This window comes from Tamandua tetradactyla, chromosome 4, assembly GCF_023851605.1.
Source record: "Tamandua tetradactyla isolate mTamTet1 chromosome 4, mTamTet1.pri, whole genome shotgun sequence".
NCBI lineage: Eukaryota > Metazoa > Chordata > Mammalia > Pilosa > Myrmecophagidae > Tamandua > Tamandua tetradactyla.
In genome coordinates this window covers 41,167,459-41,182,100 of record NC_135330.1, presented here as the reverse complement: position 1 = coordinate 41,182,100, position 14,642 = coordinate 41,167,459, and the positions used below count along the sequence as shown (strand labels likewise).

The 14,642-nt window shown below is 36.1% G+C and overlaps 1 protein-coding gene across 3 annotated transcripts in view; it reads right to left on the bottom strand.

The window, feature by feature from the left end:
- The window catches only part of HMCN1 (hemicentin 1), a 531,301-nt gene that overhangs the window by 332,393 nt on the left and 184,266 nt on the right, over window positions 1-14,642 (bottom strand). The window lies entirely within an intron of this gene.

Below are 14,642 nucleotides of genomic sequence, written 5' to 3'. Positions count from 1 at the left end.
AAATTTCCAAATATTCCAAAATTAAACAACACACTACTAAATAACCCATGGTTCAAAGAATAAGCCACTAAATAAATTAGAAAATATTTTAAGCTGAATGAAAATGAAAATACAATATATTCAAATTTGTGGGATGAAACTAAAATAATGCTTAAGAGAAAATTTTACTTTTAAATGCTTATTGTAAAAAATAAAGCAGGTCTGAAAACAATCTTAGTTCCATATCCAGAAATTTAAAAAGAAAAGCAAATTAAACTCAAAAGAAAAAAGGGGGAAATAATAAAGATAAGGACAGAATACATGAAATAGAAAAATGTTTGGGAGGGAAGGAGGAAAGAAAAGAGGAAGGGAGAGAGAAAAAGAAATCAGTACAAAGACTGGTTCCTTAATTTTCTTCATAATTTCTTTTTTATAAATTTGATAACCAGATCAATAAAGGGAAAAGAGGGAGAAAACATAAATAACCAATATTATAAATAAAACAAGTAATTACTGATTAACCCTCCAGAGAGAAAAAAGAATAAGAGAACAATACAAACAACTTGATGTCAATAAATTAAGAACTGAGATGAAACGAACACATTTCTTGAAAGTCAAATTGCCAAAGTCTAGTCAAGAAAAATATGGATATTCTGAAAAAACGTTTGTCTACTGGAGATATCAAATTCATAATTAAAAACCTTCCCAAACAAAATCTCCAAGCCTAGATTGTTTCTAAGGAAAAGCACTATCGTGATTTCAAAACCAACAAAAACATTATAAGAAAAGAAAATATCGCTCATAAGATGCAAAAACCTTAAAAATGGTTTAGGAAATCAATAAAGAAGAGAGCCAAAAAAATTACGAGCCAAAGGTTTGAACACACAGTTCACAAAAGACATATACAAATGACTAATAACCACATGAATAAATGTTTGACATCATTAGTCATGAGAGGAATGCCAATTAAAGCCACAATGAAATTTTTAAAAACACAGTAGCATGGTTAAAATGAAAAAGACTGACAATACCAAGTGTTAGCAAGATCGCAGATTAACTAGAACTCTCATATACAGCTGGTGAAAATGTAAAATGATACAATAGCTATGGGAAAGAGCTTGGCAGCTTCTTGAATTGTTAAATATGTACTTGCCATATGACCTAGTTATTCTACTCCTAAGCATTCAGCCAAGAAAAATGAAAACACATCTGCATAAAGAACCATACAACAATGTTCATCCTAACTTTGCTCACAGTAAACAAACAGTTGGAAATCCCCTAAATGTCCAAAACCAGGAAAATACATTTTAAAAAATTTTTGAGGTACTCTAATACACTAAATGAAAAGGAATGAATGAATGACACACACCGCAACACTGATAGATCTCAAAAACATTAAGTTGAATGAAAGAACCTAGAAACAAAAATTTCCACTTATATGAAATTTTAGAAAAGACCAATCAACAGTGACAGAAAGTAGATCAGATGAGCTGCAGGACAGGAGTTGCCCTGACAGGGAAGGGGCATAAGGGAAAATCTAAGGGTGTTTGTGGTGGTGATTACACACGTGCATAAATTCACCAAAACTCACTGAAATGTACGCTTAACATAGATGCATTTTAGTTCATGCAAATTCTACCTCAACAATATTAATTTAAAGGTATTCTGCAAATATAGAACATGTATAGAAATCTGAATACAGCTCAATGGCAAAGATAAATGTCATGAGTATGTCTTATTTGTGTTCATAATAATGTGGGTGTATGTATACATACATGCATGTACGGGTGCTTATATATACCCATATATGATCATAATAAAAGGCTGTGATTCATCCACTTAGTCATTGTTCAAAAAACATGGTAACTGAACACTACAATAGAATAAGGTGATAAAATTAAGACAAAGCCCCTGCCTCAATGAGCTTATAGTCTGGCACTACCAATAAACACCCAGAGAAACAGGAGAGACTAATGAGAGATTAATTCAAAGAGGCACAAGGAATTCAAGAGTCAGCAATGGAGAAAGAAGAATGTACCTTTACACGTTTTATAAATGCTCTCCCACACTGCTATAAATGAAACACATTTTATTTTTGCCAAATAAAAGCAAAAATATTCTTCTTAAAACTTTTAACTAGTTGAACACACTATAATTAATTATTTTTTATAGTTAAAGAACCGATCACAGAAATAGGAAAACATTCATAAAATAAACTTCAGTTGACATTTTAATCCCAAAAGTTAAATGTTATTTTAATCAAGCTTTATATTCTAATTGCCGAAGTGGGAGAGTGGTGACTCCCAGATGTAGTTTTAACATAAACGAAATCCAATTTCATTTTTCAGCAGCAATTTATAACCCATTTGAATGCTCTTCAAACTTCCTTCAAACCTCTTTTTCTTTACTTTTTGAAAACAGGGCACTTTCGTCAAATCAAATCTTACACAGAAATAAAGACAGAACAGGTAAAAGGAGAACTGTTGTAGAAGAAGCTGGGGTGGAGCCCACCTTCAAAGCCTCAAGACCTATCACAAGCAAGCTCCATGAGGCACACTTAAAAACCATTTACCTGCAGAATCAGTGAATAACATGATAACTAAAAAACAACGAATTCATTTCTTTGGCATTGACACAAGGCAGCCAATACACTAATTTGTTTATTATTCTTTCAGGCAGGGAATAATGTTTGAATTCTTCATCAGAGTTTACGCAATGAAGCTGGACTCGTAAAGTCTTTCCAGGTGGGAATTAGCTTTGTTCATTCCACCACCACATAGATTAATAAGTATTTGGAAAGTCTACTATAGTCAATGCAACTAGCCAAGTAAGTGTGTGTGCCTTCAAAATAACACTTATATGCTAACCTTCTAAAGCTAAAATAAGTTTAAACTTCTCAAAAAAGGTATTGAGTCTGAAAAACCTTCAAACGTGAAATGAATGATTTTCCATTAAGGTCCCAGTTGTTCCTACATCTGTTTAGGCTAGGAATTTCTAAAAGAGCAAGTTCCCCTGTGAAATTCTCAACTCCTATTTCCAGACCTTGTCTAAAAGAGGAAGTACAGGAATAAATGAAATTATAAAATACTAAAAAGTTTATCCAAATATTTTTGAAAGTGCAAAAATATTCAGGGTAAGTTTTGGGCAAAAGTAAAAATTGGTTATTATTGTATAAAAACAGGATATTCTTACCGAGTTTACTCTGAACCTCATCTAAAAATGAGGTTTTGTCTAAATCCATGTATTCAGTATTGTGTTTTATTCCACATGTCTAATAAAAAGAGAAGACTGTAAAAAAAAAAAAAAATCCAGAAACCAGAATCGAGATACATTAGTGGGTAACATTTCCACTATTGCAAAATATTTGATATTTGAGACAATTATAAATAAATAAATAATTTCCTAAAGAGCATAAGAAACTGAATTAAATCTATGAACAAATCAAATTAACCCTTTTGTCTGCTCTTTCTGTACTTCATGATTTTCTCACTTAACTATCCTATGTGAAGCAATATTGTTTAATTCAAAGTTTAAATTATTATAGATATATTAGTTTATCCACTGACTTTCTCCACTCCACCAGACTATGCTAATAATAGCACTATAAAAATTCCCTCTTCTTTGCCATACGTGAATCACCTCATATAAAGTATATCTGTCTACTAAATTTCTGTAAAATCTCTGCTCATTTACATCTCTAAAACTATTATCTTTAGTGCTGTTTATCTACTAGGAAAATAAAGAATCCAATACAAATAGGAAAGTATATTCAGTGACAAAAACAGTCTTAACTGAATCTGGGGATATACAAAAAGAACAAAATCAGCTGATAGACACAGAGAACCAAAGTAAGAAGTAAGTAAGGGGGAACAGGGGCCTCCATGAATCCATTATGGAAAGTCCTGAGCCCAGGGTGGAAAGGAATGATAGAGAGAGCTCTGGACACTGAGTCAGAGGACCTATATTCTTGGTCAGCCTCTGACAACAGTAGACAATCAGCATCCCAGCCTACAGTGGATGTCACTCTTAGCTATAAGGCCTCTCTGTGTACAATAAAACCATCACCAAGAAAATTTATTTCTTACTCAATTTGCTGTGAATATAATAATGAACAAGTGGTAGCAGGCTTGGGATTTTTTTTCCAAATTATCCTACTCCATTATAGTGCGATTTCATTTTACTATTTCTTTTCTTCATCCATTGATGCAACAGAGAGATATTAAGTACCTGTTTTATCGACTCTATGCCTGGTACACTGGTAGGCATCAGATATAAAACTAAAAAATAAATGCAAGTCTTTCTCCTGTGGAGTTTACAGACCAGTATAGCAGATATAATATTATTATACAACCTGACGATGATAGACAAGGACAACAGTTGAGACTTAGCACAAATCTGGGGACTCAGGGAGGTTCACTGAGGGAAATCACTTCTAATATGAGATTGAAGGATAAATAAGAATTACGTAAATGGGGGTGAAGAGTTGGTGGCTGGTTATTAGTTCAAGAACTGGAAAGTTTTCCAGGAGGAAAGCAGAGACCATGTGATGTTTCAGGGAAAAGAATATGGTACATCAGAGAAACAATCAGCAGCACATTATAACTGAGCCCACCCATCCCCACTCCCAGTTCACATCTTCATAAAACTTGGTCAAATCCTAATATAGAAATGACTTCAATTACCTATCCTTTTCCAAACTTCCATCCCATCCTGTTCTGTACTTTCTCTCCATTGATCTGACCTTTCACTAATCTTGCCGGCCTGAACTACTTCGCTATGAATTCTAGAAGTCATTTCATTGTTGGACTCCCAAACACTTAGTTTCCATTGAAAATTCAAGATAGTTCCTGACCTCAAGGGAAATTTGTCTATCATTTGGGCCTAGTATCTGTTCTGATCGAGACCTATCACCTGGCTTACTCTTTCTCTCCATCTCAAATCTTTCATTACTGGCGTGGTTTCCACATTCGCATAGAAGACATATCCAACTTGCTGACCTCTCAATACTGTGACTTTCTTCTCTCCTGTGACCTCATCCCTGATCCATTTCAGCCACACATTCCCATGGCCACACCAAAGAACTTGCCATCAGGTGGGCGTCTCGTTTTTTTAAAAAGACATCACTTTTTTTTATCAGTCTGTGAATCTGCAAGCCTTTTTTCCTCAGTTGCTTCCCCTACGATCATTTTGCTCCATCAAACAGGCACTACAACTATTTTTGTTCAATAGCAGATCCTCAAAGCCACAGTGCCTGACACACAGTGCTAGGCCTCAGCAGTATTTTCTGAGTGAATAAATAAATGGACAAATGAATAATTAAGTAAAGGAAGCAAAGCATGAAGGTATAAATAATGAAAGAATGTTGGTGAGATAAATAAAAAGGCGGCTACAGTATACACTATATATACACTAGGTGAGGAAAAGATGGACTGATAGGGAAGGATAGTATGAAAATGGAATGGAAAAGACTTTAACAAATAACTGACTGTGGCCAACAAAGGAAGGAATGGTGCCAAGGAAAACGGAGCATCTGAGTCTGGACGATGGCAAGACAAGTGGCAACTTCAAGAGTAAAAGGGAGCCACTGCAAAAGTACATGTCTGAAAGGCAGATATCAACTTTGAAGTGAGGGAAGCAAAGTCAGGTTAAGAAGAACAAAAAGTAGTTGGAATAAAAAATAAGAACTGGGGAGACAGTCGGGGCTGGGCATTTGTGCATCCTCTGCACTGAGGGAAAGAAGCAGCACTGGGATTTATTCCTTATTTAACAATCCACTTAGTAAATATTAATTGAGCACAAACTGTGTGTCAAGTGCTGTTCCAGGCATAAACAATAGACATACAATATTAGGCAGAGAGAAATGCTATAAAACCTAAAGTAGGATAATGGGGAATGGAACAGAGAATGAAGGGGTGTTATTTGAAATAATGCCATCAGAAGAGATACTTGCACAGACCTAAATGAAGTGAGAAAGAGAGTTATGCCTAGAATGGGGGGAAAGAGTAAATGTTTAAATTATAATATGAAGAGAAAGAGTACATATTGAGGCTAGCCAAGGGTGGAAAACACAACCTTGAAGTGAAAAAGAAGAGGCAACAGCAAAGGAGGCAGAGAAGGAACGGAGTTACTATTATTGGGAAATATTATATCATGGATAATTAGAGAAAAATAATTTCAAGAAGGCAGGAATGTTCAAAAGAGTCGCATTTTACAGAAAATGAGGAGAATGGAGACTGAGGCAGCAGCTGTATTAAGTTAAGACAACAGTTCTAATTGACTGGAGAGAGTCAGAGATCATAGAATAACCGGTGTAAGGAGACAAAGAAAATAATTACCACTCTAAAAAGTCTGGTGAAGAAGAAGAGTGCACACAGTAAAGCAGCAAAATAGAAGGTGGAATTTGGTTCTTGATTTTGTTTTCAGACAGGGGAGACTTGCTTTTTCTCCTAGCTTCTAAAATCTCGAGACATGAGATGTAAGTATGATTCATCTTTGCATCCCCATAGCTCATAGAATAGAGCCTTGCATATAAACCTGTCTCATAAATATGTGGGCTGGGTTTGAACTTTTCTTTTCCAGTGGAAATACCTTCAGTATTTTCCTTTATATTAAAAGTACTATATACGCATTATTTTTAAAATCAAGAAAACAAAAAAGAAACCATATTTAAATGACTTATAATTGAACTAATCAGTGATTCCCATTATCAACATATTTGGGTATAACCTTTCAACTTTTTTCTAGAAATATAAACACACACACATATATATAAATGAATATCTTTTTAAGCTTCAGTCTTAGACATATAATTCTACAAGCTTTGCTTGAATACAAAATTTAATGACTTAATTTATTAATTATATTGTAAAAGCTTTGCTTGAATACAAAATTTAATGACTTGTTTTAATTTATTAATCAAATTTATTGTATGTATATCATTGAATTAATTTGAGAATTTAATAAATATTATTTGAATGAACAATGGAAAATATTCACAAATTTTAAATGGTTAAACCGTATCAAGAATCTTTTCCTGTTCATAATAGAAATGAAGTTAATATAATAACTTAAAATGTTTTTAAAGTAAATAAATTATTTACCTCTATTTAAAACTTTAAGTATGTTGAGAGTTTTATTTCTCTTTCTTTTTATTCAGTCACTCACATGAAAGCCATTTAAGTTATATGGCACCTGACCTTAAACTATATTTTTCTTCTGGGACCTTTAGCAAGAAAGAGAGGAGCCATTTGTAATTTTTGTCAAAATGCCAAATCCTGACCAAAATGTTACAAGGGAGTTCTCAAAGTAGCTCATACCAACTTTCAAAAGATTTTGCTTTTATAACCCTATTACAGTCAGTTCATTCTAAGAATGCACAAGGAAACCTGGAAAATATATGAAGCATGGACTGTTTCCATTTATTTATCCTGGGTCATAAGGAAATTTCTCAAATAAAACTTCCCTTACTTTGCCTCTTAACTTCTTCGTCTCCTCTTTGTCATTGCAGAGTAAGAAGCAAAAATTAGACTGTCCCTGATGAATACTTTTATTTCTGTGGAACCAAGTTCAAATAAGGATAAATAATGAGATACGTTTCAGAATTTGCATAGTATTTACTTACTGTCTTCGCAGAACTGCTTATTACTTCATTAGATAAACCTAGCATTTTCAAAATTGTCTGTTGGTTCACACTGTGCAGAAATATTTAAATAAGACTTCAGGTTGAGTGTTCTTTACTGTTTGTATAAGAAATCCCTTAAACTGCTTCTTAAAAAACATATTCACATTTTTTGCCAGTGGTTTTAAGCTGTTTTTTAACTGATCATTCTAGCCAAAGATACTAGCAAAATCTTTTCCTGCTACTTTAAAACAATATCGATCTACTGTGTTTAGTACAAATGTTAACTCTTTATTTCAGATGAATAGAAATCATATGATGGAGCTCCTGGCAGGCTATTTAAGAAAACAAAATTATGTTCTTCTATGTGCAGAAATTAACAACAGCCAATTAACTTGCGATAGATCATTAATTTTTTTAAAGGAAAAAATAACATATTCTCCCCTCAATTACATAAATGTAAAGGTAATAGGCAGCATTTTCTTTGGACAAAAGATATAGTGTGGTAGTTAGATTCAGTTGTTAACTTGGCCAGGTGAAGGCACCTAGTTCTGTTGCCGTGGACATGAGCCAATGGTACCTGAATCTCATCTGTTGTTGAGTACATCTGCAGTCCGCTAGGAGGTGTGCCTGCTGCAATGAATGACATCTGACTTAATTGGCTGGTGCTTAAATGAGAGAGCACAACGTAGCACAGCCCAAGCAGCTCAGCATACCTCATCTCGGCACTTGCAGCTCAGCCCAGGCCTTTGGAGATGCAGAAAGGAATCACCCCAGGGAAAGTTATTGGAACCCAGAGGCCTGGAGAGAAGGCCAGCAGAGATCGTCCGGTGCCTTCCCATGTAAGAAAGAACCTCAGTGGAAAGTTAGCTGCCTTTCCTCTAAAGAACTAACAAAATAAATCCCCTTTTACAAAAAGCCAGTCCATCTCTGGTGTGTTGCATTCTGGCAGCTAGCAAACAAGAACACATAGTAACAAGGTCTTTTTATTTTTCCCCTTTCTGTAATAAAGACTGTCTTTTTGGTATCTTGGATTGACAAATCTCTCATTGGGATGGACCCATTGGCCAAGGAATTCAGAAGTGTTTTTGGAAGGAAGAGACTGAGAACTCAAAATTCTTCTTCCCAAAATCCAAAGTTAAAGAAACATCTTAGGTGAACGAGAGTGACGCCAGCTGAAGGAAACATATGAAGGACCCTAAAGTAGAGTCTGGGCTTGTGACTTAGGTTTGATATACGAGCCTTGGGCTGGCTCTGGCACAGCTGATGCAAGACCCTCTGTCCTCAGCTTTCCTGGCCCCTTGTGTCAGTGACTAGAAACAAACATGTAATTGGTCTGTTAACACTTTCTGGTTCCTTCCCTCTGCCTGTCCTTTGGATGTAGGACTGACCTCTTCATTGCACAAGTTCTTAGGATTTTTGAACAGTGAGATGGAGTGAAAAGCTCTCAAGAGAAAAATGCAGAACTTTCCGGTAATATCTCAAGCTAATGAAAAAGGTCATAATATTTGCAATTTTAAATTGATATTCTTCTTAAGTACTGTAAAACTCTCAAAATATTGTAGAGACATGATTGCACTTGTTTTTCATGCAAAAAAAATCTTGCTGTACATTAGATGACTGAAATGTAATTGCTTTCTTAACTATTTAAAAATCTTCATAAAATAGAGATATAATATTTTTCCTTTTAAACAAAAGGCATGTAACTTCTAAATGTGTTAGTTCTGTTATTCCTTTTGAATTCCTACAAGAATAGAAATAGTCATATATACACATACAGCAGGAGACATGCTTATTATTCTATCATAGATATGTGCTTTCTTAGAACAAAAGCTTTCAAAGGAATTGTTAAATTTTAAACAGATAAAATATGAAAGGAAATACGAAGATTGTTGAGGCTGTATGAAAATGGCTCATGGAAATTTATTTGTCCCAACAATCTCGAGTTTCTTCATATTTCTGTGTGTTCTTTTTGTACTTCCCAATAGGTTAACTCTTCAAGAGATCATGGTCAGTGATTTCAGTGGCTACCTCATTGTTTCTCTTTTAAATCTCAAACATTTAGGATATTTTCCTCTCCGTTTGAGTGTTTGTTTTCCACAAACTCCAGTAAAAATAAAGACCATGCTCTTCAAACGATTTCATCTGTTTCAAGTCCATGTGGATTCTGAATGAATTTTTCAGACTTTGGGATTGACATTATATCTTTTTCATGAACAGGAATCCTGCCACCCTGGAGTTGATGATGCATGTAATTGGCTGAATCAGTTTGCTCTGGCATCTTATACACAAACTCAATGTTTTATTTCAGCTTCTAATCAAAATAGTCAACCAATGAAATGAGTTTATTTCTATTTTTCTTTACTTTATCCTACTGAATGCACATAACTTATTGATCAGCAGTTACCCTGAAATAACATTTCTTCCTTAACTTTTTTTTAAAAAAAGAAATAGCCCTGTAGGCCTTTTTATGAGGTTCTTTTTGTAAAAAGAAGCTTTAGTGAGAATTTTTCCAGGACTTATACTTTAAATCCATGCATCCCCACCTTATAACCCCACATACACACTTTCACCCTCTAGGAGGGCCCTGCTTGATTCAGTATATCTTGCCTAAATAGGGTTCTACTGAGAGCAGTTATCTTATTTTTCCACTTGTGAGGAATCTTATCACTATGTATACTTTATGTGTCATTTTGAAAAATTGTTTACATGAGCAGAGCCCTATGAGCAATAGATGGTTTTTAACAGTAATGAGTATGCTATTTTTTCGCTTTATCTAAACAAACAGAAACATAAAGTACACATGGCTTCAATTAACCATATTAGTGACCTATAAAGCACTCCCAGGTGCTTGGAGTCCAAAGGTAAACTATGTGACTCAAACACTAGAGTCCCAGCGTACACTTATATGAATGACATATCAGCCTTAGCAAAACAATAGAGAATGGAGGAATTCCAGTATAACTAAGGTAAGATTTCCTTTTTTGTTACATAAACATCCATATTATTTTAAAGTATGGACTCTGAGCTCCCTGCTTAATTTTGACATTTAATTCGGTGAAAACAAAAAAAGAGATAAATGGAAACATTTACACATTCTTTTCACACATTTCCTGTGGCATTCTAGAATGCTATAGTCACTGCTGATACATTTTTAAATTTCAGAGGAAACACCCGTTTCTACTTATTTTCAAGGCCAGTAGTAAGGTTATGTTTTTCAGATGACGTCTGCAGTGGAACTCAGCAAAGCAGGGAAGAATGGCACGGACCCCATTTCAGAACACCAATTGTTAAAAACCCTGAATTTCAGAACCTCTCATCATTAAACTACATGCAGAAAGTTCTTGCTCTGAATTCTGGTCATAAATGGCCTTTTAATCAAGACAGCAGGACAGAGTTGTGCCAGATGCACACTCCAGTAAAGCTTACTGTTTTTCCATCATCAGTACTGACCCAGTAAAACTTGGTATCAAACGAATAAGAGAAAAAAATCCAATAATCTCTAATATATGAAGCTTTATGTTGTCGGGCTGTTGGTATTTTTCTCAGACGTGCCGCAAAATTGTCACTTCATTTTCCTAAGTTTTGATGACACTCCCGGAAACACCTAGGGGTTCAATTCTCTTCTTCCCGTTGGAAATTCTTCAGTGTAAAACATAAAGATGTTTTCTTCAACTTGGAGTCTCAATTCCTTCTCCAGAGAATTTTGCGAACCTATCTACTGCTCAGTTCCAAGATACTGCTCAGGCCCAAATCATCCCCTCCTATACCCTGGTGGGCCACCCGGCGCGTCTGACGACTTCCCTCAGCTCTCAGTAGATGCAATTACTCATGCTGACTTCAGAAAGACAAGCACAGGGTGAGTCGTTTTTGCTCAGGTCCCCCTCTACTACCTACTACAAAGAGTTACTGTGAGTAGTAAAGGAGCAATTCAATAGTGCCGGGCACATAAGAAGTGCCCCATAAGGGCTAGCTGTACTATCATTGGAATTATTATTATTCCTAAAACAGGTAGTCAAATACTTTACCTTTTAACAGTTTCATTGCTAATCATAATAGAAAACAAGAAAAGTGACAAATACATAAAAAATTTCAACAGTTCAAAACTCTTACCAAAGCTCTTTAGTATTTCTAAGTCCCTTCTCCCTCCGTTCTTATTTGTAAAGGAGAAGCTCCCCAAAATACCCCTCTCTCGATGAGCCCTCCTTAGAATAAGGATGCCCCTGGGGCCTACAGTTACAGCAAAACCATCAGTGCCCTCTTTGGCAAAGAAATCATTCCCATCCTGCAGGAACTCCAAACTCGGGGATTTTGATTCTCATCAGACTCTGTCCAGCTTAATATACTGTGGCAGTTTGAAGCTGTTACATATCTCTGAAAAGGTCATGTTCTTTTAATCCATTCCTGTGGATGTAGCTCTACTGTGGGTGGGATATTTTGGTTAGGTTATTTCAACTGAGATTTGGTCCAGCCCATTCAAGGTGGACTTAATCACCTTGGTATAGTATTTTATGAGGATAAAGCACACATAGAAAAGGCCCAGAGAGCTCAGAGAACTCCAGAGAAGCTTAGACACAAGGGCACAACCACACAAGCTGAGAGAGGAAGCCACTGAAGTCAGGAAGCTGAGAACAACGAAACCTGGGAGAGAAGGACCCGCAGACATCAGCCATGTGCCTTCTCATGTGACAGGCGTGTCCCAGATGTCAGCAGCCTGTCTTCAGAGAAGGTACCATCCTGATGATGCCTTATTTTGAACATTTTCATAGACCTAGAACTATGAGTTTGTAAACTAATAAACCCGTATTGCAAAAGTCAAGTCATTTCTATATTGCATTCTGGTAGCTTTGGCGAACCAAAAACATATATGTACGGCTTATTTTACTTAATCCTTACAACAGTCCTGAGAGATAATTAAGATGAAGAAACAGAGTCTCAGAGAAGTTGCACTACTTTGAAAGGAAGTATGCCCCCCAGAAAAGCCATGTTTTAATCAAAATCCCATTTCATAAAGGTAGAATAATCCCTATTCAATACTGTATGTTTGAAACTGCAATCAGATCATCTCCCTAGATGATGTGATTTAGTCAAGAGTGGTTGTTAAACTGGATTAGGGGACGACATGTCTCCACCCATTTGGGTAGGTCTTGATTGGTTTATTGGAGTCCTACAAAAAAGGAAACATTTTGGAGAATGGGAAATTCAGAGAGAACAGAGAATGCTGCAGCACCACGAAGCAGAGAGTCCACCAGCCAGCGACCTTTGGAGATGAAGAAGGAAAACCCCTCCCGGGGAGCTTCATGAAACCGGAAGCCAGGAGAGAAAGCTAGTAGATGATGTCATGTTCACAATGTGCCCTTCCAGCTGAGAGAGAAGCCCTGACTGTGTTCGCCATGTGCCTTCTCACTTGAGAGAGAAACCCTGAACTTCATCGGCCTTCTTGAACCAAGGTATCTTTCCCTGGATGGATTGGACATTTCTATAGACTTGTTTTAATTGGTATATTTTCTTGGCCTTAGAACTGTAAACTAGCAACTCATTAAATTCCCCTCTTAAAAGCCATTCTGTTTCTGTTATATTGCATTCTGGCAGCTAGCAAACTAGAATAAAAGTCTAGTAATAACATAAATTCTACTAGCTAAAAGCAGAGAGATGATTCAAACAAAAATCTCTCTGCTTGTAAAACCCCCAAATTTCCCACTGTAACATGCTGCCATCTCATTACAGATGGGCATTAAATCTGTGTTTTTTGTTTTAGAAAAAAAATCTCTGCAAGGTTTTGGGGCTATTTTAATTAGTGTATGTCCACTAAACAAAAATAATAGCAATTAGTATTTCTTGATATGGTCTAAGGACAACACTCCTCTGAAGTAAGTACCATCATTCTCTCCATTTCCTAGTTGAGAAAGCTTAGGTATTGAAAATTATGTAACTTGTATAAGGTCACATGGCTGAACTGTGAGCCGAGGCCTCAGAACCTGGACTCTAAACCCTCATGCTCTCCTGCTTGTGTTGTGTATCATGTTTGCCCTGCTAGATCCTTCTCTACCCTTCTCCACTCAGCTCTGCACTTTGAAATGCTCACCTTTGTGGACTACCTCAAGGGTCCTCTTTAGTCCTGTAACTTCTTTCAGATTTGGGGAAATGTGGAGACATTAGCAGGAATGGGAAAGGACAAAAGAGGCATTGAGTAGTTGCTCCCTTGGCTTCGTCCTTGCAGGGCTTTGATGGGTGGCCCCCAGCCTGGGTCTATTGGTGCCAGCTCTCTTCCCAGCCTCTTCATGCCCAGGGGAAGTGGAGGTGGATCCACTGGTGCACTGCCATTCCTGTTTGCTGCCCTTAGGCCTGCCCACAGCATTCAAATTGTTCTTCTATAAACTCCCTTTTGCCACCAATGAGTGAACCATCTGTTTTCTGCTGGGATGATTACTGATGCTCTCCCTCTGTAATAGACTTTATCATCTTTAATCAGAGTGACAATTTGTGATCTCACCTCCCCCCTCCTTTTGCTGCTGTAAGAAAATTGATAATAGGCTCCCAGAGAATATAGACTTTAATAGCTATTAGAACAGTTTTGCCTAAGAGAATGGAAGTCTTGACCCTGAGATTCTTTCCTTTCGTTTTTAAAGAGGTTGTAGTTTACAGAAAAATCATGCAGAAAATAGAGCTCCCATATACCCCCCTAAGTACATTATAATAATTGCACTATTATCTATAGTCCATGGGTTAAAAATATTACCTGTTTGTATTGTATAGTCCTAAATTGTTGTTTTTTAAAAATTTTTATTCTAAAACATATATACAACCTAAAATTTTCCCTTTAAACCATATTCAAATATGTAATTCAGAGCTGTTATTTGTGTTCACAATACTGTGTTACCATCACCACCATCCATTACCAAAACTTTTCCATCACCCCAAACAGAAACTCTGTACAATTTAAGTATAAACCATGTATTCCCTAATTCCACCCCAGGCTCTGACAATCTGCATTATAGTTTCTGATGCTATGGATTTGCTTATTCTAATTTTTTCATATCAGTGA